A 15,552-nucleotide genomic window follows, 5' to 3' on the forward strand; every position below is an offset into this window, starting at 1 on the left:
CATCAGTAAAGTTGATGTTGCATTTGAACTGTAGAAATACTACCCATGTTCCAAAATAAAACCGTATTAAAAGCTTTAGAGAAGATTGAATTGCACTCTGTTCACTGCGAACTTTTAGGTCAACTATTCGTAAAAGGAGTAGGTCATGCAAAACAATTATGTGCATGATTTAGTTATAAAATAAACAGTAAAACTATAGACTTTTGGATCGTTGCCAATCTTAACGTCAGGTCTAATAAGTATTGTAAATTGTTATAGTATGGTATAATAATGTATTAGAAAAATTATTGGGAAAAGAATATCAGAATTATAAAATTTATAATATAATATGAAAAAAGGCCGACAGCGAGGATAAGAAAAAGATAAATGTTTCATTTCCTTAATTACAACTGTAACTAAAGCTTTTGATAAATGTCATCGGTCAGTCACCGGACATGATTAAATAGTATCTTATATTGATTGTATCACTAAACTTTTAGCTTAAAAACTGTATAATCGCACCTAACAATTACTCTACTATTTAACGTTTTATTTTTATTATAAATTTATAACAAATTTTTAACGCTTGTTACCATACATCAAAAGAAAAAAATAGCAAAAAGTGTATCTATTCAAACAAATAGTTATAGTAAATAGTAGAGCGAGTTAAATCAAAAATTTCAAATAATTACAGATATTTATTATATATGTAACTTTTCTTGAAAGTTATCTTACATTATATTTTAATAACAATACTATATTATTTGTTTTTATATTATTTTATTCTGAATAATGATAATTTTTTTAACAAAATTCTTTTGTTATAAATCATGTAACAGGAAAAAAAATTCACATTAATCTTATCTTGATACATTTTTTTTATTTTTTAATCATCCGTACAACTAAAATACGCATTATATAAATGCAAACGAGATTTATTGAAGCGGATGTTGTTATGAAAAATGTGCACAATAGGTACACACAACAAACTGTTTCAAATGTGTACACGTATATGAGTACAACTGTCATTGTATATGACTGCGTGGCGTATATCTACAAATTACCCTACTTCATCGTGGTCTCCAGAATGTTATCGTATTAAGTTTGGTAAACACAAGTGTGAATAATTTATAACTATTCTGTTTTACGAGTTCCGGTATTCTTTTGATAAGAACCGCCAAAAATGTTGACAAGTTCCTTTACGAAAAGTTCAAATTATCTATACCTATACATGTATATACTTATAGATTTTAACGCGATCAACCTGTCCACGCTTAACTCGAGAGACGAGTATAATCAATGAATGATTTGGTGTATAAACGATTTTAAAACGTTCCAAGAAAATAATATTATCGAAATAATGAATAAATAAATTCCAAGTAATATCCCGTAGCAATGATGAATATTAATTTATTATTAAAATTTATTGCGTCTGTAGTGTTTATTGTCAAATAAACTATGATTGTTGTATAGTGTTGATGTAAAAACGCAATTCATTCTCAGGTCCCATTGTTCCAATATCAAAACGATTTTAGTCTATTGGTGTGTAAAACTAATGCCTAATTAATAACTATTGAATATTTCTGTTATGTATATGACTTTAAGAGTAATTCGAAAATTGAATTGCTTAAAGTAGTAACAATGGGTAAATAATGGCATGTTATATAATAATATGGGAATAATGATTGGTTTGGAACCTTTTAAATTATTTTAATCGCACTAATTATATTTTTCCAAATATTTATCATAAACTTGTAATAACGAAATTGTGTTTAAATTACCTTAGTGAAAGATTAAATATCAGATATAATACTATTATATTATTTAAGCTATTATAATATAGTATTTGAGCTTTAATTTTCAAAAACATAACAGGTTATATGACGGTAGTTGTATGAATTCTAGTGTTTTTAAAATTTAATTAGTAAAATGTGTAATTTAGAAATGAACTTTATGAAAACTAAAGAATAGTAATCATTTTGTAAGTATGCTAAAAATTGTTTTTTTTTATATATATAGAGGGTACAGTAATCTAATTAGCTATTAAAGTTAAATGTTTCATAATGTATATAATTAAAGATTATAATATTAGGAAATGGAATAAATAGAGTAAATAGCAATTTGTTAGTTTATTAAATAATATATTTGAACCTTACGAACAATAACATAATATTTTGTAATTAAATACTTATGGCCACAACGGTCAAGGATTATCTAAATAAATAATAATTAAAAAATTGTATACTTAAAATTTTATTTGAAAAAAGTACTACTTAAAAATTAACTTTAAATTCCAATAAACTATTTAACGCAACGTTATTTTAAAATATTATTTACTTAAATGGCGAGTGGTGACCAATATAATTTGTTTAACTATAGAAACAATACAATATGCTACTTAAAATTAAATATGTTCAACTTTAAATTATATTTAAGATTGTAAAAATAATCAAACTTTATTTTGAATTTTTATTTAGAACTGTGAAAATATTAAAGCTCATCTTTGTGATTATATTTTAATATTCGTTTACTATTTTTAAAAACCATTTGATATGTACGAAATAGATAAAAAAATATTTTATTATCTTGAACTATTTAGTATGAAATATTGTATGATATATATTATAATATATACTGAGTATGATACATCAAGCATGCACACTCTTTTTTTTAATTTAATAATAAATTAATTCAAATTCTTAATTTTTGGAATTTTAATATACTTAAACCATGTTTTAAAATTCTTGAGATTTTTCATACTACTTAATGAGTGTTCTAAGGTGATAGTATAAAACTTTAATTTTACAAATGAAAACCCCTCATTTTTACTCTAAATTATTTGGTGCATATATTTTTTTAAATTTGACGTACCTATTAAAAATTTGAATGAATAGTTTATCAGTTGTTAAAATGTTTAAATGAAGGATAAAAATCTTTAAAAATGGTATTAAAAAATATATAAAATACATGTGATATTGGATATACCTAGTATTTATTATACTTGGATCATATTTATAAATTATAAATATTGATAGATTAATATAAATTACTAAAGTTTTCAAATTACCATAGCCCTCATATCTTTCAAACTCATTAACATGAACCTATTATCTATAGTGCACAGAATAAATAACTCAACTACTCGTTCAAATTTTGATTTTGATATATCAACATTTTCATAATAATTATTCACAAAGTAATTTACAGTAGAAAAGAGAGGTTGTCATTAGAATAATGAAATTTTTTTGAAGAATTTGAAAATATGGACTGTACCTAATTATATTTAAAAATTCTAAAAAATCAAATTTTGAATAACTTTATTATTGATGAAAACAAAATGGGTGTGCATTTTCTGTGTGTGATACTTCACACTGTAAATCACATACATTTTTCTTTTATAGATATTCAAAATACTAAATATTTAATAATTAAATAATTTAATGTATTATTGTTTTGTATGAGATAGTATTAGACAATTATACTTACATCAATATTACGTAGGTACTTATGCCATAAAATGTCAATGTGAATACACTTGAAGCTGTTTTAATTAAGTAAAAAGTAAAATCAATTAATTTTTCCAGTTAAATATTGAATCGAAATAATTTATATATGGCATTTTGTGTTAGATCTAAACATAACAATTTAACTGCAAGATAGCTATTTTTTATTCAAAATACATGATATTGCTTTCACACTAAAAATTAAATTTACGATCATTTTTACATTTGTTTCATGATTATATTTTTATGAAACATTTTTTTTTTATGTTATTATTACTTCAATGACGAAGCGGTTAATCTTCTTTAAATTAAACAAAAATATTGGTATGATTTTATAGAAATTTACTTATTTCAATTCAACAGTTCAACCTTTTTTTTTAAGTATAAATCTCAATTTTATAAACACCATATTTGTATTAAACTAAATTTGTGTAACCTAAACTTAAAAAGGGCAAAACTATCTAGAAATCTAGAAATATATTACTAAAATATTTTTCAAACTTTGCATATTATTAATAGTATAAATTGAAATTATAATATAAAATCTTTTAAAGATTAAATAAAATGACAGGCAGGATTCAGAGATCAAATAGATATTGGGCAATTGTTCTGCGTCTTTCCCCTCAACACAGTGTTATTATGTATTATTGAAACGTGTAATGACGATGTAATCACTTACGAAAAAAAACATTCTAAGTGAATATCGGTTTAGTATAATTTTTAGAGAATTTTTAATATTTCAAGTAAGTTAGATAAAATTAAGGATGTATAATTTTCAGTATTTATTTAACAGTCCAAATTTTATTTTAACGTTTTTGAAAAATTGATCATTTTATTTAATGCTAAGATTAATAGCAATATACATTATTTATTGATATTGTTACATATTTTTTAAGTTTTACCATAAAAAAAAAAAAATCATCTCTATAAAAATATTATTTACGGGTTTGAAGAGTTTCCTATCTATCGTAGTTGATAAATATATTTAAGCCATTAAGGAAACATTTTTAAATTCAATAATATCGATGAAAAAAGCATCAAATTTTAAAAATGTTTTGATTAACCTATAGATAGTAAATCCTTTTGAAAAATGGCTATGTGTATATATTACTAAAACAACTAAGTTGGGGAAAATAAGATTATAATTTTTTAATTATAATAAAATAACTTTTTTGTTCAAAATAAGCATAACATAAACTTGATCAGTTTTCGCAATTTTTCGATATTTTATTTTATTTTTAAGAAAAACCAAAACTTAAAAATTGTTTATTGTGTCAAATAGATAATATTTCTAAACAATTGAAATACTCACATTAAACTTTGAAACAATCTCTTAAAAGTCTTAACTAAATACAAGGTTAACAGAAAAAAAAAACAATTATTTTGGATAATCGTTCCACTTAAAATCTAAAATCAACTTTTAAATGTGAATTTTTTTTTGTACCTATATAAAATAATAATATTGGTCTTGTCAATTCTTAAAGGCAAATATTGAACAATTTTTAATGTTAAATTTATTTATTTTAGGAAACATTCTATTAACTTTCTGGAATATTTTATGAACCTATCGCAATGTTTATTTTATATTTATGATAAAAAAAATTAATTTGATAATCAATTTTAATCATAAAATATTTAAATTTTTAACTGTGTACACTAAAAAATAATTTGTAATTCAATTGTTGTAATTTAATTTATATAATAATAATGAATTTCAAATTTGATTTTGGCTGGAAGTGTAATTTTATAACTATTTTTGAATAAAGTAGTTTTTTATTTGAAATATTTTAAGTTTATGCAATTTAAACTCGGTTGACGTTTATAATGGAATTCGAATTATTTAGAAAAATATTTCAGTTTAGTGTCTATTTTTAGATGATTGTATTACTTTTATTTTACCATATAATACAGTGAGTTGAATAATACGAGAACTTTCAGATAATAAGTTAGAACAGAATAATATATGAATTGAACTTCAGAAATAAAGTAATAAATACTGACATTTTGTTTATTCTTTTAAAATTATTAATACACATGTACATATGAGTAGTCTAACTTCTAACACAATTAAATTATATTTTAAGAAAGAGGAGCTGAAATTTACTTTTTTAATATTATTATTAAATTAGTTCACTATGAAAAATGTTGATAAAATTCGGTTTTTAGAAAATATATTTATAAATGTATAATAGGTAAATATAAAAAAAAAAAAAGTGTTTTTAATATTTTATCTTACGTTGGAAAAACATTCGTTTAAAAAAATATTATTTTTCATACATCATTTATATTTATTTGTTTGACTATAAATATTAAATTTTTCAATGATACAATTAATAAGCGTTTAATAAATATTTTTTACGATAACTAGTAACTACTAACCTAAAGATAAAAAAGTTATATTTATATATATATTGGTTTATAATAGTAAAAAAGTGTTATTTCTGCATATACAATCACTATAAATTATCAGGATAATATTAATATTAGGGTCATGTATTTTAAAACTTTTAAAAGTAAATAATTATAAATAAAAATCAAATATTTATTTTTACCTTGTTGATTTTTTATAATATAATGCTTTCAATAAACATTACGCTGCAATGTTTTGTAGAATAAGCCGATCAATTAAAAATAGTTTATTTTTTATATTTATGTTTCTACTGCTAGTAAACAAACTAAAACAAATTTTTTTTCTTACCTAAATGTGATACATACGATTTGACTACGTTTGTCGACGCGGTGTACTACGGTACTGCTAGGAAATCCACTGTTGTGGCGGTTTTCCGTACCGATGCGCTCTCAAAAGCTTGTAATTTTCATGACGCGCTTTAGTTTGCTCATAAAATAAAATAAATATATATAATGTATTAGCGATAGATTTGTCCGTGTTTTGATTATATTTATATAATATATAAGTGTGTCAAACAGTTCATTTTTCAAATCATTAATCATGTTTGTATTTTTGTTCATGGTGAACAAAAGATCTTTAAAATCTCTTATAATTTTAGAATATTTATTTATTTAATAAATAACTTTAATTTTTTCATTTGAATCTTAAGCTATATGAATCATTGGAAAAATTAAAATTTTTTTTTTTTAGTAAGATTTTGAAAAAAAATTATTTAGCTGTACCAATTGGTAATAAACACGATACTATAATAATACTTACAGATTATATATAATTTCGAAAGATCATATAATGTTTTTAAAAAAATGATAAAATTGACTTGGGTGTTTTTATTTTGTTGCTATAATATAAGACTAGAATATAATAATTGAGTATAAATAGTATCCATTTACTACTTGTTTTATTATTACATAATTTTTATTTTGACAAAATTATTTTTACGTAATATACGAGTACCTAATATCGAAATACAAGCTCAAATTCTGTTATTGTAGACAAGTCCGAGCTCTAATGGTTAATCATTATTTTCAATTTTTAAAACATTAGTATTAATTAGACTGTATGTTTTCGTAAATATAAAAGTACCTACATGACATTTATTTATTTTTCCTACACGTTTTTTTTTTTTTATAATTAATTTCTTGTATTCTAAAAGAAATATCAATTTTTTGTATCTTTATATAATAATTAGGTATATTACCGAATATTATTTTGTGCAGTTTTATGTCTGTTTAAAATTCAAATAAAAAAAAGTCTTTTGCTAGGTTGCAGCTTCGGGGTGATTACATTTAGTTCCTATATAACATAACCTATAACCACCGTACGCATCTCCGCTTAACGTTTATGTATCTGTATAATAGACTATTTATACAATATCGATTATCGTATACCGATGCATAAAAATGTATTGGAAAATATTCAGTATTATTTAATGTCGTACAATAATCCGTGATTATACAGCAGTTTGAAAATCATCTAATCTATTTAGGTACGAACTATTTTTAAAAATATGAAGCTCCATAAAGTTTCAAGTAGGTATCACCTTAAAAATGCATTGTTATTATAAAATAAATGGCTAATGAAAAATGAAAATAATAATTAAATGTATACATTTATAACTTACTATGTTCAACAAAGTTTGTCAATTTTAAAATAATCGCATACGTATATCACAAACAAACATTATCATCTAATAAATGTATATACACATATTTACGAATTGAAAAGTTTAAGAAATAATATGGGTGTAAAAAATATATGTGAATAAATTGCATTTTCAAGTTATATTTAAAATATTTGTAAATGTTATCAACAATTTTTAAGTAGTATATTAATGTGATTTTTAATTTGATTAAAGTTTGATTAACACGACGTAATTAAATGTAATTATGATAAAATATTCTTATCAAAATGATACATATTAACGAATTTAATAAGTAAAAACTAATTCAGTTGTGCGCGTTGCAAATTTATATTTTTAGTTTTTCATATTAATATAAGTTATGTATAGTTATCACAGATATATTTATGGTTATTGTGCCCTTTATAATACGATGGTTTTTATAATTTTCAATTTTTATTTGTATGATCTTTTTTATCTGTTTAATTGAAAAACCTTACTTTTCCATTAATTATCAACAGTAATGCTTTTCGTTTAATTTTCGTAATGCTTTATGTAATATACATTTTGGCTAACGAAATTTCAATAACATATTTATCGAGTCATTTAAGTATTGTATAAAACTTCAATAATAATATTTAATAACAGAAAAAGAAAAAACGACGCACATGTAAAACTTAATGGCTTGTAATATTATTATAGCGCGTTATGTATTAGCATATTGCTTTGTTGAATAAATTAAATTACAAAATATTAAAAATGCATTATTTCGGTTATATAATTAAAAATTTGTCGTTTTTCATCTTATAAATACGCCAGAATTTAATTAAAAGTGTGGAATGATTGGTATATCCGATTTATTAAAATGCGATAAATTCAATAAGTTAGAATAGGTATGGAAACGATACTTGTGCTTGGCGTACCATCATTGGTATAATGCGTATATAACAGTTATGATCGATCTTGGGTCGCGTTAACTGGTCTACTTCTTATTAGGTATATTAGTTATGTGGTCCGTTTAACATCATGGTCATTGAGTCAAATGACTGAGCACCGTTGAAATTATCGATATTTTATTACTTGGCATGTGTTTATATAGGGCATTGTGAACAATATCCGAAAATTTCTCAAAATGACAGATCGGCCTTTAATATATTTAATAATAAATTGTACCAAACTCATATTCACCAAAAACAAAAGCTCGTGTTTATATATTTACTATGCATTAATTTGAATCAGTTTACTGTATAAATATTAATTACGGTCGTGGATTAAAATTACATTTTGTTCGATTAAACAATTCCCGAGAAAACTTTTGAAATTAAATTTATACCATTCCATAAAGATCTCTCGTACTTTGTTTTTATGAACGTGTTTATTGGTATAACCATAGATAAACAAAAGAGTGAATTTAAAAAAAAAATTTTCATCTAACAAATTATACGAATACCTACGATGTGTGTGTTTACTAGTCTATAATTTAAGGTTGCGGTGTATATGTACAATTTGTTTTTAAACTTGGCATAAAGCACCAAGTCGTTATATAAAACGATAAATTATTTGTTCGATGTAATTTGTCGGCACCGAATGTAAAAGTACAATATTGTTTAGTTGTGTAAATTGTACGCATTTATAGTGGTAATATTAGTCGTAGTGATAATCTATATACTATATCACAACGTCGACACTGTTATATACAGGATGATTCACCAAACATATTCATCCTCTTTTTCTTCTTTAATAATACGGTTTTTCAAAATTTGATTTTTTGAATTTTTAAAAAACATTTAACCAAACTACCGTATTTAAAAATTCTGTTTTTTAAATGACAATCCCCCTTTTCAACTAAAAATTAGTTAGCGGATAATTGATGTATCTAAATCAAAAATGAAATGATTAGTTTTTGGGAGGTGTTCCAACTTAAAAAATGGAAGTTTTTATTGCTACAAGATTCTCCTCGTGTAGTACAAAAAAAAATCTCAAGAATTTTAAAATATAAGCCATATTAATAACATGAAGTATATTTAAAAATTGCCAAAATCAGAACTTGAATAAATTCATTATTAAATAAAAAATGAGGGTGATTATGTTTAGTAATCACTCTGTGTATAAGTATAATATTTTTACGAGTTGTTTTTAGTTTTTACTGTTTTACTCATTCTATCCTTCTCTCGCTCATCAATCATAGAGTTTTGTGTAATATTATTCGGTTTTGTGTGATAAATAAAACGCACACAAATAGTCTACGAATTTTTTTTTCTCGTATTTAAATGTTTATAAACGACGATGATTTTCAATCATTTGAAATATACAATTTATTAGTGTAATTATTCGTTAAATTTGTTAGTGCATAATAAATGTCAATTGGAATGATATGATAGTTAAATGTATTATTATATTTATAAATATTTTATCTTTATGAAATAAAAACACGATTTTAATATTATATATTCACATTGTCAGTGACTATATTTTTCAGCTAATTCAAAAATAATTTGAATTAAAAATGCCTAAATGCAGTTTTTTTCTTGAAAAATTTTTGTTTTGAAAATAATTCACAAAAAAATAAAAAATAAACTGTAAAATATAGGGTATGTTTTATACAATATGATGATTTCCGTTACGTATGTCTGGGTGAGTGCGCGTTGTTTAATATGTCGAAAAGAAGCCCCCGCATCCAAATTAGAGTTGTATTGTGTCTTACTGCTTTTTTTTATCACTTTATTATTACATATATTTTGTTCGTTGTATATACCTACGCTTTTACATTATATATTTTATTTATATAGCAATTTTCCAGTAGTTTGTTATTATTAAGTAACTAAAAAATAAAATTCAAAGAATGATGTAATTAGTATATGAAATATACATTCGAAATTTGATATACAATTTAAATTATTAAAATTCTTGTAATTTTTATTTTTGTCTTGTTTTATGTAAGTTAATTGATGTATCTAATAAAATATTTGCTTACTATTATACAATATATGTTATATAATAATGACCGTAGTGTCCGGTGTCTGGTGTTGTACCGGGTTTGAGCATACACAATTGTAACTGATTATTTTCGAGATATCCATCTGTTAAACTTCTGTGCAACACGATAAAATTAATCATGTAAATTAAAAATAAGACATATATGCGTTCCTATTACATTATTTTCATCCTGCGATGGTGTCATGGAACATGTCGTTCTAAAGACACCAAATACAATATTATTATTATCTGAAAATTAAGCTTAGAGATTAAAATTGATAATAGTCGCTAAACACGTTTCCTCGTGCCAGGTGGTACGCGGTCTACGAAAATCTACTAACATCATGCCGTGTATAGTATATATATATATATATAAACTCACTCATATACACACATACACCTGTAATGCTTAATATATTTATATATAGGTACTTACCGCACTGCTACAAATTACTTACGCCGAGGATAAAATTTACTCGCGTATATAATATATTTAGGGCCACCACCGTCAAACCTTCCTGCTGAGGGGAGTCGCGGGGGATGTCATCGCCCTCTCTCACCTCTCACCTAACCGTGTATATCACGGCGTTAATAATACACTAGAGTCACGGGACGCGAATAATAAGTACTCGTATCATCGCCTACTACAATCGTTTCTATAGAACGCGAGAATATTTTTTTTTTAAATAAACTCTTTTTTCCGAAACAGCGTTGGATCCAAAAAAACGTTGAAATGCTTGCTTATACGTATTAAATCCTTCTCAAACACGAAACGAATGTTTAAAGAACTAAAGAAATAAGAAAACCTTCTTTAAAGTGCAAGAAAATAGTCACTTGTCGCCACTTTTTTCTCTTTTATTCCACCGGTGAAATTGATTTATATATTATATACACATAAATATACTATACTTATACAACGGACAGCGTTTGGGTATTGTATATTGTTGTGGTTATACCAATACGTATACTTATGTTATACTTTTACTTACCTTATACAATATACATGTTGGTAGAACTTCACTTAACACCGCACAGTGTGTGTACGTCACGTTTTTAGAAAATTCCATCGTTTATATTTTTTACGCTTATTTTTCCTTCTTATTTTTTTAAAAATTAATACCTATATATGCATATAACATAATGATTATAATGTATATATCGGTTTATGGTTATTGATTGCACATACAATCGCGGACCACGAATGCAATATTTCGTAGAGCGGGTAGTTATTGCTCAAATAATTTTTAAAAATTATAAAACACAGATTCAGATGTTAATAAATATTAATTATTGTATTTTAGCTTTCGTAAGTTTTTATCATTAGTATGCCGATTTAAAGTAAAAAAACAAGGTAATAATGGTTTGAAAAAATAAATACCATCTCCGAAAAAAACACTTTGCATTGCCGTACAAAATCTATGTATTTGAAAATATTACCTTTAAGAATATGTCTAGTTAATAATTCAGAAAACCAGAATTTGAATAAATGCATGATTGAAGAATAAAATAGGGCTGAGCGTTATGCTTGGTGAATCACTCTGAATATATTATAAAATGCGCCACGTTTTTCCGACGTACAAGTAAACGGTTCTTCAAACACCCTGAATATTTCTACGCATAGTACGTTCGCCGATATACGACTCGATCATGTAGGTTAAAAATGCGTGAGCACATAGATGTGATGTGAATATACCACCTTACGATACCTTGTCCAACCGTGATGGCGTTTCGCGTAACTATATTTTTTTCCGCACGGGATCTAAGACTTGTAGTGAGCCTCGTACGGAAAGAAAAATCAATCATAAAATATTGCGAAATGGTTTGTCGACACGACATTACATTATCTGTACGTTATATTATATGCGGTGACGTGGTGTCGTTTTTAATACGCCTAAGAAAAATGTGACCCTGGCGAAACGTAAATCGACCGTTTTGGCAATAAATAATAATATCGGATGATAAGAATAATGCGTATTCGGAATAAAACCTTGTTTTTGGTAGGCCAATGATTGATTTGTGTTAGGGTGTTATAATTTCTTATCGATAACTGTTTGCTTTTGTGTTTTATTGACCAAAGTAAACAAATATTTACGTGCTTTCACATCGCATGATGGTGTCGAACCATATAATATATACAATTTTACATAGATAATCGGCTTGAGAAGTTTGTTTGATTTTTGAAATTAATTAATGTGCACTATAATAATATCACCTACTTATATACTTATAAAATAAAGTTTGTTTTCAAAATTTAATTATTCTATATATCATATTATACCGTTGTACCATACCAAGCATTGACTATCATTTTTAAACTTTTTACATACCCGCATCAATAATCAAAACATAATTGTCTATGTTAAATAAAAAAGGTATTTACATCACTTGGCAATATTAGCAGGCATTTTGGGTTTTGTCATATTTATCATAATGCAGTTATCTGACGTATAAAATATGTGATAAATCGTATGATTGATATTATTTATTATTAATCAAATAATTCAAATGTAGTAAAGTCTGACCAAAATCGATGTATGAATTAGAGCATTTAAATATTTTACAATCTGCCTCAAATGTAAATAGGTGCGGTAACGTAGATTCGAATTTATTATTTAAGGTAGAAGACAAACCACCTATGAACATGTTGAAAATAAAAGATTAACCCACTTTATTATGATATCTTATGTTGTAAATTAGAGAGCCGAAGGGTGAGATTTATTCTCCTCGTCCATCTCTCGATACGCGCGCTACTTCCGAGTCAAATACTATTTACTCCAAAAGTAAACCTATCTACAATCGGGAAATAAGAATAATGCAATTTATATATACTTACTGTTGTTTTTTCCTCTATTCTTTCGCTACTGCTGTCGAGCTTCGCATTATTTATTATCTTTGTTTTCGTATTTTCTGTTCTCAAACACACGGGAATGATAATAATAATAATAATAAATTATTAAGTGTGTTTTAGTAACCGAACACGAGTATTTTAATCTTCTTACGTTATACAATAAGACATACTTAATGATAATTTTGCGTTAACGTACCTACAACATATACAAAGTCAAAAACAGCATCTGGCATTCTTACCGTAATTAACATATATATTTCATAAACATTCCTCTTATACATGGCGCATCATTTATAGATACTATGTACCTAAGTATTATCATGTCTCGTTTTGTTTTGTGTGTTTTGGTACAAATGTTGTATTACAATAACTTATACTGTATTTCAACATGTTCGTTTTGATTCGATGATTAAATTAAATATGAATTATCTAATATAGATGTAAACAACATATCAGGCTCATATTTAAAACTATATTTAAGTTTCGATGGTTCAATACAACGGTGTAAAATTAAAAATTTAAAAATTCTTAATTTATTTTCTATTTTTAGTTGTATCAAAATGCTTAAAGGTTTAATGTTATAAATATTAAATTATCAGTTGAATGTGTTCGATATTTATTTAACAAAATGTCAATAGTGAATTTAGAATTTTTTTTTTAATTTTTTTTTCAGAAGGAATGAAGTATAAAAAAATAATTTTTAATAGGTTGTTTTACGTTATTATACAATTTATAAAGGCCAAAGGTAAATAAACGCCTAAAAATGTACGTCACCTAATAGTATGTTGTGAAGTTTAAACACATAATAATTATGTTTAACACATATGAAAACGGGTGAGAAAATAAGTGTTGTGTTGAAATTAATTAATAATTTATTCACTCAGTTAATCGTGGTACATCCTTATTATTAGTTATTACATTTAAACAATGTAGGGTGTTAATGGTTGTTTAAAGCTGTGCTAGTATAATTTAGTTTATTTTACGTTTGACCGACTATGATTGGTCGAAATACAAATCTAATCTTTAAATTACTAATAATTTTGTATTTCGTTTGGAATTATGAATAATTCCGTCGATTATTAAAAAAATATATGTTTCGATAAATGAAAAGTGATAATCAACAAATAATTCGAATCTGTTATTATTTCATTGTATATTCTAATAAAAAAAACTATATAATATAATCCATAACTTGTAAATTGAACCCTTGAGTGTTTTTACAAAAAGTAGATACAATTTGTAACGTTTGGGTCGCGCCAACGAGTGCTAAACACTCAAATAATGTGACGAGTCAAGTGTGTATTTTACTAACAACTTAACAATTAAAATTTAGATAAATTAAATTATGACATTATTGATCAGAAAAATAATATTGGTGTATACATATGGGTAACAAATTTGTTCGTTTGAATTGCGTTCGACAAGGAACATTATAATTTGGGTTAAAGGGTGACATTTATTTTTGGATTTTTTTTACATAAAATGGTTTGTGAAAATGTTTGATTTATATGCGTGCAGACTATAATATTATACAAATCAAACGTTGACCGCACCATGTGCCAAAATAATTTGTATTCACGCAAGTGTTTCTCTCTTAAATTTTGAAATATTTTTTGCTGAATAAAAATAAATTTTTAAAGTTTCTACTTATTAATGTGTGTGTGTAATGTATACGTATGTAATTATTTTTATATTTTAAAATTATATAACTTATTTATGATACTGTATAAAATCAAACTTATTTGAGTTGATGTTTATGATTGTATTTCAAAGGTACCATTATGTGAAAATAATTTAAATTTGGTCGTATATAGTATATAATGTATATAACTTGTAAAATATTTATGCTAACTAACTACATTAAACAATACAAAACATTTCTACTGTAGTATTATTCAAAGTATTTCCGGACAAGATGATGTTTTATGCTAAGTTTAATTATTTTTGATAATCTTTAGTGTTAGTGAATCAAAAGAATAACTGTGAATATTTTAATGATATTATGTTTGTAGTGACATAACATTTTCCGTTTCGGACATAATTTTAAATTTAAACCCCCCGTTAGAGTGATAAATGTACAAGTTGAAACTGTCTACAATGCCAACTGCCCTATGATTTACGTTGTTCTATTATTTTATTATCATGTGGTACAATCTGTTTCCATATAATATATTTGAACCACAGTATGATATGTTGTACCTAAAATATTTACCCAATC

At 24.8% G+C, this 15,552-nt stretch overlaps 2 protein-coding genes across 2 annotated transcripts in view; one reads left to right on the plus strand and one right to left on the minus strand.

Moving 5' to 3' along the window:
* LOC132932230 (trace amine-associated receptor 4-like) overlaps window positions 1–6,293 on the minus strand; it is a 36,849-nt gene extending 30,556 nt beyond the window's left edge. Inside the window, exon 1 of the mRNA XM_060998503.1 lies at window positions 6,181–6,293. The gene's annotated coding sequence lies outside the window, so the exon portion shown is untranslated. The remainder of the gene's footprint in view (window positions 1–6,180) is intronic.
* LOC132932229 (glycosyltransferase 25 family member) overlaps window positions 1–15,552 on the plus strand; it is a 65,669-nt gene that overhangs the window by 32,872 nt on the left and 17,245 nt on the right. The window lies entirely within an intron of this gene.

Source organism: Rhopalosiphum padi, chromosome 1, assembly GCF_020882245.1.
Source record: "Rhopalosiphum padi isolate XX-2018 chromosome 1, ASM2088224v1, whole genome shotgun sequence".
Lineage (NCBI taxonomy): Eukaryota > Metazoa > Arthropoda > Insecta > Hemiptera > Aphididae > Rhopalosiphum > Rhopalosiphum padi.